This window comes from Camellia sinensis, chromosome 11 (assembly GCF_055761805.1).
Source record: "Camellia sinensis isolate YWXY chromosome 11, ASM5576180v1, whole genome shotgun sequence".
Classification (NCBI taxonomy): domain Eukaryota; kingdom Viridiplantae; phylum Streptophyta; class Magnoliopsida; order Ericales; family Theaceae; genus Camellia; species Camellia sinensis.
Window position 1 is genome coordinate 60,088,185 of NC_138971.1, and position 19,771 is coordinate 60,107,955.

General features: G+C 36.6%; 1 protein-coding gene and 1 pseudogene across 3 annotated transcripts in view; one reads left to right on the plus strand and one right to left on the minus strand.

Moving 5' to 3' along the window:
• LOC114299806 (DEAD-box ATP-dependent RNA helicase 1) overlaps positions 1–19,771 on the plus strand; it is a 158,395-nt gene that overhangs the window by 91,374 nt on the left and 47,250 nt on the right. The window lies entirely within an intron of this gene.
• Positions 17,099–19,648, minus strand: LOC114309100 (tetraketide alpha-pyrone reductase 1-like; annotated as a pseudogene). Its single transcript, XR_014343949.1, has 6 exons — positions 19,074–19,648; positions 18,814–18,986; positions 18,507–18,695; positions 18,128–18,290; positions 17,733–17,925; positions 17,099–17,467 (listed from the first exon to the last, which is right to left on the minus strand). The product of XR_014343949.1 is annotated as a tetraketide alpha-pyrone reductase 1-like (transcript).

Here is a 19,771-nt window from a genome sequence, read left to right on the forward strand (position 1 = left end):
CAAAAACTTAACTCCTAAAAATCAGCTAGAACCATTAAACTTTGCAACCCTAACAACAATGCCATTAAGAAAGTATAATATGTGCATACATCAGAATTGGGACCAAAAATCAGATCAGCATAGGAAAAAAACAAGCTAATATTGTTGATGCTAATTTAGGGTTTAAAACAGGGTAATAAAAAAAGGCAGAGAGTGAAAAATAAAGAACACTGATTGAAAAATCAGTTCTAGTGATGTGGGGAAAAATAAATGAGATGTGTAAAACACTGATTGATCAATAAAAATTGATCAATAAAAAACAGAGATTAAACTTCGTCAGAACATTGATTGAAAACCCTAGGAGAAGAATCGACGGGAAGGAAGAACTTTAGAGAGAGAGAGAGATAGAACTTGAGGTTTTCTGAAGCGATGGTGCTCACTTTCCTCGCCGGATGAATCTGAGATTGAATCACCGAGCTGAAGAAGGTTGAACTTCGAAATAACCTTCAATCGATCAATAGATCTTCAATCAATCTGATCTAAGAATGATAAAGTAGATGAAACCTAGCACACCTGAATCGAATGATTCCATCAGTAAGTATCATCTTCAAATCGAACTTGAATGTGAGAAGAGAAGTGTTGCAGATTGATCGATTAATAAATGAAGGGGTTTGAAGCGAGAGAAACGAGGGGTTTGCAGATGTTAAAAAAACATCTCTTTCCTATAAGGGAAAAAAGAAACTTGAGACAATCCAATAATTCAACAAGATACATTATTGCTAGATTGTTCCAACTTGTTCTGTTTAACATATGCTTTTGGATGTTGACAATCCTCTTTGCAATCACCTTCTTTAATAAAGACTCCTAGTCAAAAGAGTAATGTTAGAGAACTCAAATATTCTACAAAAAGTTTTATTAAATGTCTCACATAGGTGGGTGTGGAATCCACACAATGTGGGGGTCTCACAACATGTGAGACATTTAGTAAAACTTTTGGTAGAATTTTTGGGGCCTCTAGTATTTTTGTAATCGAAAAGAAACAAACATAGGAATCTTGTTCTCACAAAACTAGAAGGTCATTTAAGAGCAAGATAAAATTAACAAGAGCCATGAACAGATACAGCGGAGGATATAAAGAAAAAGAAAATTAGTGTTGAAATCTGTCTAACATACATATATATATATATATATATGTATATACACAATTATAAGCTTCCCATTTAGGGAAAGGACAGCTCTTCAAGCATGAAATAGTAGGAGCTCCATGGCATAAGGCTTGAGCCTCACAATCCTTATTCTTTAAATAATCAAAAAAATTAAATATCAAAAAATATCACTATGTGGCACATACATATACAACAAAATGCACTGATGATATAAATGAACATATAGGCATGTGTGTGCGCGCTAGTGTAAGTGTTTTCCACTCTAACCATAATATGTAGCCAAAGAATGCTTTGTTTACTAGTAGTTCTAATCCTAACAAATATTAGGAGAAGTTCAGAAAAAATCACATTCTGGGAGCAGCTTACAACCTTCTCATCTTAGGGGAGAAAAAGAAAGAATTCCTTGTCATGCCACATGCCTAGAATAACCAGAAAAAAGAAAGAATTTCTTGCCGTGCCGCATGCCTAGAATAACCATAATTGGACACACCTTGCATTGTATAAGCAAAATTCAAGTTGAAAGAAACATGTAACATCAAGTCAGCACTTGTCCCAGGAAAACAGACAGAAGAAAATTTATGTTTTTGCCGTCTAATTCCAAGCTAGAGGCCAGAATTCACAGATTTGATGCATCCTAATAATGTATTAAAAAAAAATTCAGCTAATTTAACAGAAATGAAGTATTGTAAAATAGAAAATAGAGAGAATTACAAACTTCCATATTAAACAGAAGCAGGGAGCCACCTGATCCATTCCACACCTCATGTTTAGCTTTCTCATCCATGCCTTCTAAAGGGGGGATGTGTGATAAGATACGATTAAAAAAGCGAAAATGAAATTTTCTAATTTATTTAACAGCCAAACAGAGAGCAATGCCAGTCATCAAGCCACCTAAAACTTCAATCGCACATCAACATGTGCAAGCAACCATGTGACTATGTAAGGCAGGCTTCACTACAAATACCATTCGTGTGAAATCAAGCAATGAGTAAGTAACCATTCATTTAATTTATTTCACATCTAAATATTATCACAAAGAGGAGGAGAGTAAAGATTAAAGAAATGGTTAATCTGCACAGAAAGGGCTGTTTATACAAGTAACACTAACCTTGTTCTTGAATGACTTTTGTCATCACCGTCTACACTCACAATTTTATTGTCTAGAGAGGAGGGAAATTGTAGACCAGATTAGAAAATAACAAAACTATGAGTACAAATGTAATAAAAGAATAACTAAGAAAACAAAAGGTTGAAGGTCGAGCCAACTTTTCTACAGTGATGTAAGTAAAATAACTGTAGCAAGAAGGAATTATAGTATCCATCAACAAAACTTCATTTGGAAACTTATATACTTATAGGTACGATATTACCCTAAAATTTATCCCAGACAATAATTAAATCAATGAAACACAAAATAAAATTTATGCAAAAATGATAAGCCTGTAACATGAGACAAAATTTTCAGAATTCAAAATTCCAAAACTGGGTTTCTAAATATAACCAATCCAAAAATGGAAGCAAGTATCTGAGGCTGAGTTGTTTGGACATTGCATTTTACTTTTTGTTTACCTATTGTAAGAATTTATGTATTATTGATTGATTTTATGTTGATATATATTACAAATGGTGAGTGGCTCATTATATAGGAGAGGGTGAGTGTAGTAGGTGAGGAGTAGGTGAGGAGTAGGTGGTGGTAGGTGATGGTATATTGGTGGTAGGTGATGGTAAATTCTAACAGCCCCCCGCAAACTCAAGGAGGATAGAAACTAACCAACTTGAGTTTGAAGAGAGGAACAAAACAAGAAAATACATAAAAATAAAAAAGGATAGGAGACACTGAATGGTGGTGTCATAACGTTGTAGAGGACACTGTATGGGGCTGTCAGAACGTTGTAGAGGACACTGTATGGGGGTGTCATAACGTTGTAGAGGACACTGTATGGTGGTGTCATAAGGTGTAGAGGACACTGGATGGCGGTGTCAGACCGATGTAGAAGACAGTTTATGGGGTCATGTCGGACCGTTGTAGCAGACAATGTTGTGACAGTTGTTGTGACAGTTTACAGAGTCTTGCTGGACCCTTGTAGAAACTAACCGGAATCAATGTCGGGACAGTTTACAGAGTCTTGTCGGACCCTTAAAAAGTCGCACCCTCAAAAGGTGTGCCCAATCTTTCAAAAGGCGTGCCATCAAAAGGCGTGCCCAATCCATAAAAAGGCGTGCCATCAAAAGGCGTGCCCAATCCATAAAAAGACGTGCCATCAAAAGGCGCGCCAGACACGCGGCGATGCACGTGATCGACAGTGCGCGTGTCGGCCTCTTCGTCATGTGCTATATAAATGAAGGCGGAGGCTGAGAGAACATGTGGAAATCAAACCCGTCTGAAACCTCTGAAAAACTCTTCGTGGGCTGAGAGAGATACACTGGTAACACTCTGTAAACACTCTGTAACCAACCCATCTCTGAAACACTCAGCAACCATAACATGGCCTCTTCTTCCCGTCCAGCTACCCAGAACATGGCCTCCTCTTCCCGTGGTCTGCTTACGCTCTTTCCAGAACTGAACGAGTCCACAAGAGAAATAACTGGTGCGGTGGCCAGTGAACCCCAACCAAACACTTCTGGGTTTGCTCCTTTGAACTTTCCGATGCGGTCGGTGGAGCAAAAAATGGCGGTGCAAACTGATATTGAGGCCAATCAGTATACTCTGAAGTCATGTGTGGAAACCATGACTGCGGTCACAAACTTGTCGCACCGGCTGCAGAGCAGGACAAATGAGGTGCAACAGTTAAACTCCCAGCTGGCTCTGCTCCAACGCATGTATAAGGATGCGCGAGCAGAGATAAGTGTGCTAAAGGCAGAAAACAAGGAGTTGAAGCGGAAGGCCACCGTAATGTTCCGATTTAGAGGTCCGCCATATGCTGCAGTGGAGGACTATGGGGGAGTGAACGTGCTCGGTGGTGTGGAAAACACGGAGGCAGCACCGTCAAGGGCCGCCCAGGAGGGAGGCAAGAAGAAAAGACCGGCGGCAGAGTAGAGAAGAAAATCCTGCCTGTGGATGTGGTTGTTTTGTGGTTGTTGTGGTTTTTTTTTTTTTTTTTTTTTTTTTTTTTTTTGGAATGTAAAATGGTGATCGGGGTGAGCCCCGACATGAAGAAATGACAAGTTTGTGAAATGAAAACGAGTTGGTGGTGAATGGATTTGTTGTTGTTGTTGTTTTTTTTTTTTTTTTTTTTTTTTTTGGTATTGGAATAAAAATAAAATAAAATAATAAGAGAATGGAAAAAGGATGATACTCACCAACTGTGTTGTAGAATATTGAAGTATTGATGAAAAAGAAAGATAGAAAAAATAAAAAGAAAATAAAATAAAGTTTTGTGAAAAATCAGTATATATATATATATATTGATGAATCAGTGGATATAGGGTGAGTGAAGGATAATAGTGTGGGAAATATATTATAATAATAAAAGATAGTGGGGTTGATTAAAGTGGACAACGGGACCAGAGAGAGATAGTGGGTTGATTAAAAAAAAAAAGATTGTGGGGAAAGAATAAAAAGAAAAGTATAGGTTGGAGAGTAGGTCACATGGGAGAGAGAAAAACAACATAATTGGGTGATCAGCTGGCAGCATGTGGACATGAGTTCTGTCAATCGTGCTTGGTTGAACAACTAGAATCTGCCAAAAGGAGCAGAGAGAGAGAGTGACAGTGTGTGCTATGTCCCTCCTGTGTGATCTAACCCGAAAGAGAGCTATAGAGAGAGAGAGAGAAGAGGAGAGGAGAATAATTCTTTTAAGGATCCACGAGAGCACAGCCCCGTTCTTCGTTGATATCTTCCCAACCATCTCATAATGCTCCAAATCTTCTTCACCGGCGATGGATGAAGGGTCCTTCAGTTTCGATTAATCTTCATTTTTAGTGTCGTCTGATTTTGTTCTTCAAGGGCAGCTCACGCAACTCAGCAACATCGATTTCATTAGCTGTATTCTCGGGTCTGTAGTACCCAGTCACTGGATCAGGCACCCAAGAAGTCTTTGTTGCCTCTTCTTCCCCACCTTTCTTCCCTATCACGCCGCCTCTTGCGGTCACGGGTCCTAACGCAACTCCTCGTGATGCTGCCGCGTATCCCCGCCTGGTAACAGCAAGGGAGATTTTCTCAAAATGGGGAGATAGTGGCGAGGTGGATTTGAAATATGAGTTGGAGCATCTAATCATCTTGACAGCCAGTAGATGTCTAATCGGTGAAGAAGTACGCAATAAGCTCTTTGCTGATGTGTCTGCTCTCTTCCATGACCTCGACAATGGGATGCTCCCCATTAGTGTTATATTCCCATACTTGGAAAAGCAGAGTTTGTGAACCCAGATGGGAGTGTGAAGCAGATGCCAAAGATGTTGAGCAAATTAATGGTTACATATCCGAGGGAAAGAGGATTTGGGCAATGATGGGAAGGTATGTGTAGAAAATAAGCGGAATAGATTGAGGTCCGGCGGGCGGCTAAGGTGAGGTTGCCGCCCGCCGGGAAAGCGAAAATACTAGGATCTAAATCTGCTCTGATACCATGTAAGAATTTATGTATTATTGATTGATTTTATGTTGATATATATTACAAATGGTGAGTGGCTCATTATATAGGAGAGGGTGAGTGTAGTAGGTGAGGAGTAGGTGAGGAGTAGGTGGTGGTAGGTGATGGTATATTGGTGGTAGGTGATGGTAAATTCTAACACCTATGAAGCACAGATACTTTTACTTTGTGAACAATATCCATCTACATAAGGCAGCATGACCTTGATTGGAAAATCAGCTTAGCATTGTTGGAGGGTAGGATGTCGAGAAGGCAAATCATCTCAAGCATGTGCACTGTTGTTAAGGTTACAAGTAGGCAGTCCAACCAAAGAATGCCTGCATTTTATTATTCACTGCTTACATACCTCAACTTCAACTAAATTATATTTTTTGAGCTTTTGAGCTCAGGTTGTGTTTGGATTAGGATGGTTCAGTGCAATTGAAATTGAATATAAACATTCAAACTGTAACTAAATTCAAACACCAACAGGGCAACATGTATTACCCATCAAGTCCTCAAATGAATACACACGCACACAGATGTAATAGCAATTAACATGTCTTGAACTGAACACCAAGCTAGGCCAGCAAATTTTTGTTGTGTCCATTTGTTCTAATATATTTTCAATCATATAATATTGAGAAAGAGAAAATCTCAAGACATTCGTACAACTAAATATACATTAGAATAAAGAGATTTGGAGACTGAATCTCAATGCATCATTGTCTTCCAAAACATTATTACATTCACAACTATTACTACTATTACTCGTATTAACACCTGTCTGACAAAAAATCCCTAGGAGAATGGATTCATTAATAATTGAAATATTTGCAACTCCAATTACATTAACATCTATCAAAAAGAAAAGAAAAGAAAAGAAAAGGCATTGTAGAGAAATATGAAAAATGGAAAAAGAACCAAGTAAACGGCTTCTTGGCATATAAGCTACAAATTAGACATTGTCAATAAGTCAAAACTTGATAACAAAAAAAACACCACTTGCTTCACAAGAACTCAGTTCGCTTGTTTCTTTCCCTTGTTTTTTTTCTTGTCCTTTATTCTGTTTCCTTTTTCTTTCTTCTCCTTTCTTCTTGACTCTACAGATTTTCTTCTTTGTGTTTGGTTTTATTGAGTTAAGGCAAGACAAAAGTTAAATAATACAAAAAGGAAGGTGCTTGTTTGCTTCACCTATGTGTGTGCTTCACCAAATCCTAATTTATTTGCTTAGCTTAGCTTAATCAAGGTTACCTTAAGTATTTTACTAATTGTCCCATTAGCTTAATTAACCAAGCTTTAGTCCTAACTAATCATGCTTACTCCTTAATCCTTATTAGCCTAAATAAACTCTAGAGCTCTCTCTCTCTTTCTATATTCTTCACTTTTGTTTTGTAGGAAATGTTGAGGTGTGCGTTTGCATCACCAAGGATTAATTAGCTTAGTTAATCAATCTTAGTTATAATTAATCAAGGTTAATTTCTAATTGACCAAGGTTTAACTTAATCTTGCTTAGCTTAATTAATCACAAGTAAAGTTCACTAATTCTACTTAATTAGCACTAATCCCGATTATAAAAACAATATAGCATCAATATGACAAGCACATTAGTCTAAAATATTTAAGCTCCTTGATTAGTGAATAGGGAAACTCAAAATTTACTAAATTCAGTCCTTCCCTAACTCTCAATACAAGACATAAGGATTTCCATGTTCAAAGCTCTATATTAACATATACTTTCAAACTCATTCTCAAGTAATTATATTCTTTGGTTTGTCTTATCAAGGCGTGTTTCTCACTTCTAATTCTTAAGAAGTCTTAATTCAAGTAGACATATAACATAAGGCAGGGCTTAAGGTATTCAAGGATGAATAATAATATAGTTATATCACGTTACATTCTTTAGGGTGTCGCATTAAGTTTAAAACTTTTCTTCAATTCTACAATCTTCCTTTCAATCCCGTCTTCTCTTTTTTCTAAGTGAGAGATTTTGCTACTTGGTTTTTCCTTTTTTTTCCTGATAGTATTGTTCATATACAATGCACTCTATTATAATAGACGGTCACCATTTGAGGTGTAGTTGTTCAACACATTTGAAAAACTTGGCTCAAATTCTTAGCCTGTTACATTATTCCCCTGCACATTTTTCATTTAACTGATGTGTGTGCTTGTGCTTTTTTGTTTGTAATTTGATAGTTATAATGTTATCATGCTGTCATTTTAATTCTTCTATTTTATTTATTTATTTTTTTGTTTAAAAGTCATCACATATGCATCCCTCTTTTCTGAATTATTAGGCTCCAGTTGTGGTTACGGCTTGTAACCGTGCTAATTATCTTGAAAGGGCTCTCAAATGTATTCTAAAGTATGCTTAATATTTGCGAGCATTTTCTTGTGCTCCTGATTAATTTGCTCATATTTCAATAACTGGATATGTGTATTTTGACTCTGCGAATTAAGCTCCCTTTAATGAAGTTCTTGTTTCTTATTGAACAGAAGAATTCAAATAATGTTGAACTTCTCCGTCTATCTCTCTCATGTTTTGATACGCTTTCTTGGAGATGTAAAATTATACATTTTTTTAATCATTTAGAGTTTGAAGGCCTTTTTCACACATGTACACTATATGGTTGTTCTAATGGTAGTCTCATTGTTTGAAATTGTTTCCCTTTCAAAGAAATCACAACCATTGTTTTGTGTCCTTTCCCAGGATGGCGTGCCAAGAACAACGTACAGAGGAGTAGTTATTTTTTGATACCAAAGCCTGAAGCGTGTATTCCTTGTTGGCCCAGAATCTCTCCAACATCTTGGGATTTAACATGCTTAGTAATGATTGAGGTTTAGTGATTGCAAGTCATATGCATTCATAATGCCATCTTAAGTTATTATGTTTTATAGAATCAATTTGGAACAGAGAACTAGAGTATATAAATGTTTTATGAACTGATATCCATGAAGGTCTCTTTTGTTGACAGATTTAGTAAATAAGTTAATAGTTTTTGAATAAAAAAATTATCCTTAGAATGAAAAAAGAAAATAACAACGTTAGTAGTGATTAGCATTTCATTTTTAAAAACATAATTTCAAAATTGAAATTGTATTTTTTGATCTCACGACTTTAACAAAATAAAATTAAATAAAACATACATTGGTAAATTTCTTCAAAATACCTTGTATCAGGTAAATAAATTTAAGGGTAAATTAACAATATCTCCTTACAATTTGCCTAATTACGTATTAGCCTCTGTTTTTTATTTAATAATTACTTTTTTCACTGTTGGTGAATGAGGGCTATTTCACAAGTACTTCCTACAAATTATCCCTTTCTTTCATTCCAGAGAACTTTGCTTTTGTTTGCTATTTTTTCTTAAGCCTATTTTCCAGTTTAAAGACAGAGGAAGTGACGACATTAAAGGAAACAACATCCAAAAAAAAAAAAAACAGGATACTTATTTAGAAAAGCCATTTACACAAATTGCTTTTGAGAAAATTTCCAAAATAAAAACACAACCCTAATATTATATTCAAATTTGAGGATGTACATACACAACAAATTGTGATTGTACAATAATATGATAAATGACTATGACAAAACCATAACTAATCTTTCTTGCTTCTCATGCACAACTTTCCACGAGCATCCTCATTGATAATATCGATCAGGCTTTCTGGAAAATCAACCGGCTGCAGAACAACATCATTAACTCCAAAATCCATCTTCGCGAGATAGTCCGCAGCCCGGTTAGATTCACGCCATGAATGAGAAATTTCGAATTGGTCAAACTTGTTCAGTAGCCGCCAAATGTGGTCCAATCCGCTATTAACTGTTGAATGAAAGCACTGTTGCTCTTTCTTAATTGTTTTGACGACACTCAACGAATCAGACTCGATCCAAATATATTTAATACCCAGTTTGAACGCATGCATGAGACCTCTCCATATGGCCCATAATTCGACTACGAAGATGTTATGTACATCTTTGGGAGGAAGAACTGAGGAGACATAAGCACAAATGGGAAGACCATTATAATCACGTAGAAGACCACCATAACTTGTAGTCCTAACATTATTTCGACCACCACGTATAGATCCGTCAGTGCTTAATTTAATCCAGCCGACTTTTGGTTTTTTCCATATACACCATTTTTCTGTTGCGAGAGAGTGTTGAAGAAACTTAAGGATGATCAAAGGTTGTTCATCGTCGGTAGACAGGAACGTAGGGAACCACGGAGGTGGAGGTAGAGGTATTGGTGTCAGCAACGGCAACCACGGAGTTGTCGTCTCCATATCAATAAAGCCGAATCCACCAAATGAAGATGACCGAACCCGAGTGTGTAACATCATATTACTAATATGCAATGAAAAACAAATACACCAACCCAACGAAGAAGAAGAAGAAGATTACCGAAGATCACCAAGTGTTTGATATGTGAAGACCACCAAGAATGAATCAAGTTATTAAACCGTGAACACCAATCCAAGGAATGACGTCACTATAAATGAAGCTGTGTAGTGTATATATACTAGTGTAAATCCTAGTTTCCTAGTTTGGATGGATGACCAACACGGTTAATAACTAGGATCCTAGTTTGGATGGATGACCAACACAATTAATAACTAGGAGCAATTATCAGACGCAATTATCAATAACAATGCGCAATTATCACGCGTTATCGGACTCAAGAAAATTAATTCTCTTATCAGTAACTTAAAGCAACTATCAGACGTGTTATCGGTCTCTCTCCAATCTTCCATCGGACTGGGTCGTCCAGTCCGGCCTAGTGGGCAGGTTTTTAGACTTTTCCATGATTCGAATCGTTTACATTTTAAAATTTATTGAATATATTATTTCTATAAAAAAAAAAATCAAATTGGATAATGGAAAACACGTGTTTGGATTAATTTTGTATAAACCATTTATTTTTCACCGTTTATTTTTTTTTACAAAATTGATCCAAACACGTGATTGTTGTTATCCGATTAACTTCATTTTTTGTAAGGATGATATACTCGATAAATCTTAAAATATGAATGACTCGAATTATAGAAACACTTAGAAAATATGAAGAAGAAGAACTTCGAAAATATGAGGAAGAAGGAATATATTTCTGTTATATTCAAAACTTCTTATCTTACAAGACCAAATGACACTCCTTATATAGGAGATATTACAAACATCATCATAACCCATTATATGCCACTTACATATTATATATTACCACTATCTACCACTATCTTATTATATACATGCCACTATCTACCACCAACACCACTATCATATTCTATACATGCCACTATCTACAACCAACACCACTATCATATTCTATACATGAACACAATTTCCAGCACTCCCCCTCAAGCTGGTTTGAAGATATCTTCCATAGCCAGCTTGCTAGTCAGCTTATCAAATTGCTTCTTGTGTAGTCCCTTCGTTAGCACATCAGCTAATTGTTCACCTGTTGGAAGGTAGGTCATACAGATTATGCCAGCATTGATTTTCTCCTTGATGAAATGTTTATCCACTTCTATATGTTTTGTGCGATCATGTAGAACTGGATTATGAGCTATAGATATAGCTGCTTTGTTGTCACAATAGACCTTCATAGGTGTCGAGTGAGAAAGCTTTAATTCTTCAAGAATTCTTTTAATCCACATTACTTCACAGATTCCATGGGCAACAGCTCTGAACTCTGCTTCTGCACTACTTCTAGCTACCACATTCTGTTTTTTACTCCGCCATGTAACTAGGTTCCCACCTACAAAGGAGCAGTATCCGGATGTTGATCTCCTGTCTGTAACACTTCCTGCCCAGTCTGCATCTGTGTATACTTCAACTTGAAGATGTCCATGTTTCTTGAATAGTAAGCCTCTCCCTGGAGTTCCTTTCAAATATCTTAAGATCTTATAAACGGCCTCAAAGTGCTCTGCCCCTGGTGAGTGCATGAACTGACTTACCATGCTGACTGCAAAGGCAATATCAGGCCGCGTATGAGACAAGTAAATCAATTTCCCTACAAGTCGCTGATATTGTTCTCTCTCTTTGACTTCTTCAGCCTTAGCAGCTTGTAACTTCAAGTTAGGCTCGATCGGAGTCTCCGCCATCTTACAACCAAGCATACCTGTTTCTCCAAGGAGATCAAGAACATATTTTCTCTGATTAACGAATATACCTTCCTTGGATCTTGCAAATTCCATTCCGAGGAAATACTTGAGGGCTCCCAGATCCTTAATGTGAAATTCTTTTGCGAGTTTCTCTTTGAGGGCTGCTAACTCTGCTTCATCATTACCAGTTAAAATGATGTCATCAACATAAACAATCAAAATTGCAATTTTACTGTTTTTTGAATGTTTATAAAATATTGTGTGATCTGCTTGACTCTGCGAGAAGCCACAACTGATAACTGCCTTCCCAAAGCGTTCAAACCACGCTCTTGGTGATTGTTTGAGTCCGTATAATGACTTGTTCAATCTGCATACTCTGTCACTTCCAAGTCTCTGCTCAAATCCCGGCGGTAGGCTCATGTACACCTCCTCTTCAAGATCACCATTGAGAAATGCATTTTTAATGTCAAGTTGATGTAGAGGCCAATCTGAATTTACTGCAAGAGATAACAGTACTCTGATGGAATTTATTTTAGCAACAGGAGCAAACGTCTCCTGATAGTCGATCCCATAAGTTTGAGTGAAGCCTTTAGCTACCAGTCTCGCCTTGTATCTCTCAACGCTTCCATCTGCGTTACATTTTATCGTAAACACCCATTTACACCCAACTGTTTTCTTGTCTTTGGGTAGATCAACTATCTCCCAAGTACCACTTCTCCTTAAAGCATTCATCTCCTCCATGACTGCTAATTTCCAATTCGGATCATCCAATGCTTCCTGTATATTCCTTGGAACAAACAAGTGTGAAATCCTAGATGTGAAAGCTCTATGGTTTTTAGACAGTCTTTGATAGGAGAGGTAATTTGCAATAGGATGTTTAATGCAATTTCGGACACCTTTCCTAATTGCTATAGGTACATCAAGGTCGGAAATAGAAGGAATAGGATTACCTAAAATTTCGATGCCAGAACTCGGGTGGACATTCGGGTCATTAGGATGGACATTCGGGTCATTATTCCTCAGATGAAATCGCTTCCTAGTATAAACCTGAAGCTCAGGATTTAGATCATTTTGTAGTACTTCTCCCCCTAAACAAGAATCTTCTTGACTAGGCACCATAGAACTTGGTTCTCCTAAGTGATCATTATCAGACAGATGTGGTTTTTGTGTAGGATAAATGACATTGGGGAGCGGGATAGAAATATCCCAAAAACGGTCTTCTACTCCACTTGTCTCCCCCTGAAGAGAAGTGTTGGGGAAATAGGATTTTGTTTCCACAAATGACACATCCATACTCACATGAAATTTCTTGTTTTGAGGATCGAAGCACTTATACCCCTTTTTGTTTGAGGAATAACCCAAAAAAACACATTTTATAGCACGGGGGTCAAGTTTTGAACGAAATTGACTGGGAACATGAACATAGGCAGTACATCCAAAAACTTTGGCGGGTAAATCAGAAAACAACCTCGTGTCAGGAAAAAAAGTTTTGAGACAATCAAAAGGTGTTTTGTATGTTAACACCTTTGTAGGCATCCTGTTTATCAAATACGAGGCTGTTAAAATTGCTTCACCCCATAAATATTTAGGAACATGCATGTAAAACATTATAGCACGTGCTACTTCAAGTAGATGTTTATTTTTTCGTTCTGCAATGCCATTTTGTTGAGGGGTATCCCGACATGTAGATTGATGAAAAATCCCATTTTTTTCCAAAAACTCACCCAACTGCTCATTGAAATATTCTGTTCCATTATCAGAATGTAAAATACCAATTTTGGTTTGAAATTGGTTTTCAATCATATTGTAAAAATTTGTGAATAAATTTTTCACGTCAGATTTTTTATTCATCAAATAAATCCAACATAAGCGGGTATGGTCATCAATAAATGTAACAAACCATCTTTTACCAGAAAGAGTAGTGATTTTAGAAGGGCCCCAAACATCACTATGAATCAAATAAAAAGGTTTTGAAGCCTGGTAAGGTTTTGGCAAATAAGTAGAGCGATGAAATTTTGCAAAAATGCAACTTTCACAATGAAAAGAAGAACAATCAATCCCTTTAAATAATTCTGGAAATAAATGTTTCAGATAAAGAAAACTAGGATGTCCTAGCCTATAGTGCCATAGCATTATTTTTTCTCGAACAGAGATTGAACTGGTACTATTAAAGCTCTGAGCTTTTTTATTACTAACAGGTACTTCATCAAAGTAGTAAAGACCTTCAAGCATCCTAGCACGCCCAATCATCATCCCCGAGTTCTGGTCCTGAAATTCACAATGGGATTCAAAAAATGTAACACGACAATTAGAATCCTTAGATAGTTTACTGACAGACAAAAGGTTACAGGCTAAGTTGGGGACGTGAAGAACAGCATTGAGATTAATTTTCTCAGTTAGTTTAATAAATCCTTTTCCTGCAATAGGTGAAAAACTACCATCGGCTATTCTGATTTTGTCATGACCAGAACAAGGGAAATAGGTACTAAATAAATGGGAAAAACTAGTCATGTGATCGGAGGCACCGGAATCTATGATCCACGGAGAGAAGTTTAGGCAAGAGAAGGCTTTAGGATTTCTACCTGTTTGTGCCAACAAAACACTAGGAGTACCGGTTGAGGAGTTGGATTTTATCAGCTTTAAGAGTTGATCAATCTGCTCTTTGTTGAAGGGACCTGAATCGGCTTCATTAGCGGTAGGAAAGCCACGATTCTTCTCTCCTTGTTTGCTGCTTTTCCAGTTGACAGGTTTGCCATGAATCTTCCAACACGTTTCGCGTGTATGGCGAGGCTTGTTGCAAAAATCACACCAGACCCGTGGCTTATCATCAAACCTGCGCTGGTAATTTGCAGCCTTGTTGGCCGCAGCATCGCTAATTAAAGCAGAAATTTCAATTGATTCACCATTACCTTTTTTCTTAAGCATGACGCTCCTTCGGCTCTCTTCCCTTCTGACTTCGGCAAATACTTCGCCAATGGATGGGAGAGGAGGTCTGCCAATAATTCTTCCTCGCACTTCATCAAACTCAATGTTGAGGCCGGCAAGAAACTTGTAAATACGGCTGTCTTCCACAGTTTTCTTGTGGTGGTTGCAGTCGTCAACTGATTTCCATTCGTATGTGTTGAAGATGTCAAGATCCTGCCACAACCTTTTCAACGAATTGAAATATTTGGTGACGGAATCATCTCCTTGACGAATCTCTCCCAACTTCAAAGTTAATTCGAAAACTTGAGATTGATTTCCTAGGTCAGAATACATCTGACTAACATTATCCCACAATTCTTGTGCAGTAGTATAGCACATGTAATTAGAGCTTATATCCTCCTCCATGGAATTGACCAACCATGTCATAACCATGGAGTTTTCAGCGTCCCAATTGTCGAACAGCGGATCATTAACCGCAGGAGCCTTCTTGTCACCAGTGATGTAACCGATCTTTCCTTGCCCACGGATATACATCCGGACAGATTGTGACCAGCGGAGAAAATTATCACCATTTAGGCGGATGGTGGTGATTTGGACAGAGTGAGAGTTGGACGTTTTCACCGGAATGGCAGCGGCAGGGGTTGAAGTGGTTCCGGACGTGACTTCCGACATGGCTATGACGGTTTTAGGGCTGCTGTGTTTTTTGTTGCTCTGATACCAACTTAGAAAATATGAAGAAGAAGAACTTCGAAAATATGAGGAAGAAGGAATATATTTCTGTTATATTCAAAACTTCTTATCTTACAAGACCAAATGACACTCCTTATATAGGAGATATTACAAACATCATCATAACCCATTATATGCCACTTACATATTATATATTACCACTATCTACCACTATCTTATTATATACATGCCACTATCTACCACCAACACCACTATCATATTCTATACATGCCACTATCTACAACCAACACCACTATCATATTCTATACATGAACACAATTTCCAGCAGAAACAAGGTTCAAAAGGGAGTCCACTGAGTCCCACAATACCTCTCTAGTTCAATGGAGGAATGGAGAGAAGCCAGTCTCATTGTCCAATCCAACGGAACAATTTCAATGATCAAATGAATGGAGCTGATTTATTAGTAGACATAGAGTTGTTTGGTTGTTCGTGTTAGAGTTCGTTTGGCAAGGAAGGTTGGGGCTAAAATAGCCACAAAAGACAAAATAGGCTATTTTAGTCACAAACAAAACATCACATCCAATCCATAATCATTATACTCTTCTCTCACAAAAAAAGTCCAAAAAGTCAAAAAGCCAAAAAGCCTTTCCCAAACCAAACTTTTTAGCCTAGGCTAAAATAGCCAAAAAAGCCAAAAAGCCAACCCACTTCCCAAACGGAGGCTTGGTGTTAAAGGTGGAAGTGAGAGGTGTTTTTAATGCGCGTGAGCTACACAGCTTGGTCGTGCCGTTTCCAATACGAGGGAAGTCACGTGCCACATAAATTTCTCTTTCTATATTCATCTTCAAATTTAAACTTAATTTTTATTTTTATTTTTTATTTTTATCTTATATTTATAGAATCTCACTCTTACTCTTCATTGAGTTTATTCGAATGAGTGTATTTCAAAAAAATTAATTAATCCTGCACATCTATATAAATATAGTGAAATCACTCAAATCTATTATTTAAATACTCATCTAAATTAATATTATAGTATTTAGTTAATTTTTAACATGTTTAATATCATTTATTACATTTTGTTACTTGCTCATGCATAGAATGGGCTTTAAGCTAGTTCTATATATTGATAATTCCTCACTATTAATATTAATCATATTAATTAAGGCCATAAATCCTCAACCAACCAATCATGATGGAGATTATTTTGGTAGTGGTATGTGGCTATCATAATAACAAAATGACACCAAAAGTTCTATATAAATTAGTAAAATTTATTTATTTTTAAATCTTAATAATTTATGTAATTTTGAAATTAGGACTCTCTTTGATAAATATGATGGGGTATTAAATCAATGAGTAAATAAAATTTGTTTCATTTGTTAATCTCTGTAGTGTATGTCAAATAAAACATAATAAAATAAAAAATTACTTCGAGAATTTTTTTTTAAAGACATCGAATTTTAATACTAAACTACCACAAACTTTCAAATAAATTTAACATCTCTAAATTTGGAGATTTCAGCGAAAATATTAAACACATCCATACACACCAAAAAAAAAATACATAGAGATTTACATGTCTTGGTAGAGAGTACACAAATGGGACAAAAAATAACAAAAAATTGACATTAATATGTGAATTCATATTAGACCGCCCACAAATTTCAATTTCCAGAGCACAATTTCTTTTTGTTCACCATGCATTCCATTTAAAGCATGAATTTGTAGAGAGAGGGGAAACATATATATATTATTCTTATTCATAATAAATCATTGAAAATATTAGAAGGAAGGTGTGAACTACAAGAAGTAAACTTTAAAATTCGATCGATGTCAGAGCAAGAAAAAGTTCATATTCAAAATATTGTAGGATGTTGTTAGTAGTTGTAGCTAGACTAGGCTAAACAAAGATGTCCTTGCGCCATTAAAGAAGCAATGCAATCATCAAACATCTCTTCGATACACTTGAACTTGAATTCCAAACTTCTCAATTTAGAAGTATTGAGCTCATAATATGGCCTATCAAGTGCCTCGAATCTGAAATATAGGCCAAGGGAAGATAATAAATTCTCTCTTGTCACGCAAATTGAATATTTTCATCCAAACTTTTATAAAATTTTAATATTATGCATGTTTTCACTTCAAAAATGTTGTCAAAATTCCCAAAAAAAAAAAAAAAAAAAGATTTGAACCTTGGAACATCAATATTACAAGAGCAATGAAAGGTTTTACAAACTAATAATCTAAAATAGAACAGTTTAATGTTGATAACATTAATCTTTACTGAGAAAACAATGCCAACCTCTTGGGAATTGGTAATGTTGGATAGCGTCGAGACAACACGGAAACAAGCTCATTATTGTCGACAACAATTGAGCTACAAAGGTATCGTCCATGTGCATTTTCATGCTCATAAGCAAGGATGTGGCAGAGTGCTACATCATCAATGTGCACATATCCCATCCTTCCATGGCAATGAAATTTCTCAGTCTTTCCTATTTGTTTATTCGAAAGATCAAACACAACCAAACTGTAAGTCAAATAAGTAAATTAGTGTGCTTCCAAACTCCAGTTTGGTTACAAATACAAGTAACAAGAAAACATTCCTTAACACCACTGACTGAACTTTTGAAAGTGAAGAAAAATAGCAACGAGCTAGCGAGTTGGTCAGCAACAGGGGAATGCATTAATTACTACCTTCAAGCAAGCCGAGGACATCAGATGCAGTAGTACACAAATGAGGTGACAAACTAGGTCCAACAACAAATGAGGGGAGAACGGTCACCAGATCGATCTTGTTATCTTTGCAGAACTCCCATGCAGTCCTCTCAGCCAGGGTTTTTGATAAAGCATACCAAATCTTTCATATATAATAAACCAATTATGAGATGAAGGCCATATATATAAATATATATTAGTTAATGCAGCTGCAGGTAAGAGGCTGGTGTGATGAGCTTCAAAATGCGTAGTGGGATATTATAATTTGTTTTGCAGTGTACATGGAAGCAGGCCCATATAGTAAAATTGCAATGTTGGAAAATAATTTCAATTGGATAATTAAGATAATATGATTAACCTGGAGTCTTTCGCAGAGCTCCACAGAACTTCAAGATGATTCATCCAAAGGCACATTGGGGTCGAAATCATCTCTTGCCCTTACAGTTGAAGAAGATGAGGTGAGAATCACTCGCTTTAATGATGGATTCTTCTTACATGAACTCAATATGTTCAATGTACCCTCAATTGCAGGTATCAAGATTTCAGCCTATTCCAATAATATTGCACCACTTCAAATATATATAAACTGGATGTATATACAATGCTAACAGTAACATGCTTACAGATTGAATGATTGAATGAAGGGTCTATTAACACGAACATGCCTTTGGATCAGAAGATGGTTGGCCCAAAACAGGGGAAGCAATATGGAAGACACCGTGACATCCCATGATTGCGTCGTCAAAGCTGCCCTCCTCCATTAGATCAGCCCTCACCAACTCAAGTCTCTCCTTGGCTCCTTCCAGCCTCCACAGATGCCGCAATTTCTCATTGTTTCCTGCATATTCATAGCAAATAAACTTTAGTTACAATATAAACAAAATGTAGTTTTTGATTTCAGAGAGAGAGGGGGGGAGACAGATACCGGGGTCCCTAACTGTTCCAATGACACGATACCCAGACAAGAGAAGTCTCTTGATCAACCAAGAAGCGATAAAACCAGAAGCACCTGTCACGCATACTCTCCCTTTTGATTCAAACTTCTCGTCCATATTAATTTCCTGTGCTCAATTAACCAATAATTCCAGCACTGCTTTCTCATTCTGATTGCAGGATATATATATATATATAAAGCAGCATGGCCTTTGATTGGTGCATCAGCTTGGCATTGTTGGGGGGTAGGATGTGGAGACGGCAAGTCATCTCAAGCATGTGCACTGTTGCTAAGGTCACAAGTAAGCAGTCCAACCAAAGAATGCCTGCATTTTATTATTCACTGCTTACATACCTCAACTTCAACTAAATTATATTTTTTGAGCTTTCGAGCTCAGATTGTGATTGGATTAGGATGGCTCACTGCAATTGAAACTGAATATATACATTCAAAACTATAACTAAATTCAAACACCAACGGTGCAACTGCATGTATTACCCAACAAGTCCTCAAATGAAAGGTTAGGGATTCTAAATTAGGAAAGACAATGTCTACTTGAAATATATATAGATATATATACATATAGATATACACACACACACAGAGAGAGAGAGAGAGAGAGATGATTCTAAATTAGGCCAGCCAATTTTTGTTGTCCATTTGTTCTAATATATTTTCAATCATATAAT